We start from the raw sequence: 2503 nt of genomic DNA on the forward strand, positions 1-2503 counted from the left end.
TTGAATATTAATGGATCTCTATGAGGAACCAATATATTTGTACCCACTCTACGATAACTAGAAGAGTATAGAACCCTGAAACATTACCACTAAGACTAATAGACTTCAACGAGTATTACAACTGGACCCAAGAATGCGTTGTAGTTATAGGAATAATTCTTAATACTAGAATAGCAACTGAAATCCTATTACCCAGAGCAATCAAGAATTGTCAACTAAGGGATTCTCTATTAACTCGGTAGAATGGCCTCCTGCGAATTAGTTGAAAATTATCTAAAAGATATCAATCTGTTAGATCTGGAGTTATGGGAATTAAAAGTCAGGAGACCTAAAGAGGTTGAAATTGTGACTACCTCCTCAGATACAACCTGCAGATGTAACTTATCATTTCATCGATAAGGGAGACAATTGGAGCCAATTCAGTTCAAATTGAGAACTAAGCCATAAGTCTAATGACTCTGAAGATCAGATAATTACTATTGGAAATAGCATAGTTCATAGTTAGCAATACCATAATTATCAAAGAAAGTATGGTGATTCTCAGTGTCTCCAAGTGTTCACACATTCAGAGAATACCCAACATTACAAGCTATAACCAGAGAGGTACATAGTTTGTATAATATATAGATGTAGCCTGCAAACACTCAAATACAGAATATAAATATAGAAGTACTTCTCAAGCTTTTAGACATCATCAAGCAAACAGAGAAGAGACCTTAACAATAAAATATTGTTCTTACAATTCTATGCTTCTTTACTGATTTCACTTCACTCTTAGTAGGCATAAATAAAACGAGTATAGTTCAAGTCTTTTTAGACAATCTCCATCTACAGAAATGAATCTTGGTTGGCCTAGACAACTCTGAGTCTATATATGTTATCTTCACCTAACATTGACCCTGAATTTTTACCCCCTAACATGAATTTTCAAATTTGGCTCAGATGGTATAGGGCAATTCGTTAATGGGCCACACTTGATCATGTGCAGGGTTCAGTGTAGTTATGGATGATAGTTAGTTGTAACTCCTATTGCAAGTAGGATCTACTTGCTATTTGTCTTGTTTTCTATCCATGCACCTCCCTCTTGGGAGCACCAGTTAGAGTACCTTTTGCCTCTCTATTTTATTGGCACTATACTGGCTAGTAGTAGTAGCGGCCTGTGGATAGCGTACTTATATTTTTTTCCTAGCTCAGATGGGTCTTAGTTCAACTAGATTAAATTGTGTAATGATACTAGTGCCTTTGCATGCTAGTGTTGCCCTAGTTGAAGTCCTCAGCTTTGGCTATTTAGGCCCATCCTGGCTATTTAGTATTGAGAACTGAGGCTTTCATGGTGCAGCTAGACAATAGTTACCCACTATAGCTAGTTATATACTGTTCTCTACCTAACAGGTAGCTTACTGTCTATGGAGCTGAGTGGACTAAATGAGCACTGTAGTGTCTGGCCTAGTAGCTTGACTGGGACTAGGTTGGACAGGTAAGGTTCCTGCAATAAACTGTTGGAGGTATCAGGTTGGGTGACTTCTTATTAAGTATTTCTGGCTACTGGTGACTGCTAAGTACTGTAAAGGAACTGAACTGCACCACTGGCTACCAGTTCTAATAGTGGAATATGACTGTTGGCTTGGACATGGCTGGGATTTTAAGTTGGGTGTGAGAGTATTTGTTGATTTTCTGGACTGGGCCTTGGATATAGTGGGGGAAGCAGGATACCATAGGTGGAAGATAGACTCCACTGGCCTTTAATGGTCTGTTACCACTCCTGGGTTTTAAGGTATTTTGGGAGATGGTGTTAGATTGTTTGAAGTATGTGCAAGATTATTGAGTGGCCTCACCTAGGAGGAGTTCTACTGTAGATGAGGAGTGTGGACCAGTATTCAGATAGGGTATAACATATTCGCAAGGTGCTAGTCACGTTTCAGGTAAATGTACAATAGTTTAACACGTGGCCTGCTCTACCAGAGAGGAGGTGAGAGCTGTAACTAAAGGAGGCTTCAGAGGTGTACTGAGAAAACAAAGAGTAACTATTTAACTAAGTATATTAAAATACTATTTGTTGAAGTCTGCCATTTCCATCGTGGAATCAGGCGGTCTTTAAATACACAAATCTGTTCATGTCTAGCATGAATGGAACTAATCAAAAGTATCAAGTGATACACTTTGGTAAAATAAATTAAGTATCAAAACAATACTTAAAACAAAACATAAAACAAAACCAAGTATTAAACAATATTTAAAACAAACCAAGTATCAAAGCAATACTTAAAACAAAATATAAAACAAAACTAAGTAGCAAATAATACTTAAAACATAACATAAAACAAAATCAAGTATCAAAGCGATACTTAAAACAAAACATAAAACAAAACCAAGTATCAAAGTGATACTTAAAACAAAACATAAAACAAAACCAATAACCAAGTACCCGTACTGGTTATACAGGGAGATAGTCATTTATTTGTAGATATCGAGCCTTGCGTGATACAGCACAACCCACGGTATG

Source organism: Tuber melanosporum (assembly GCF_000151645.1).
Source record: "Tuber melanosporum whole genome shotgun sequence assembly, scaffold_108, strain Mel28".
NCBI classification, from domain to species: Eukaryota; Fungi; Ascomycota; class Pezizomycetes; order Pezizales; family Tuberaceae; genus Tuber; species Tuber melanosporum.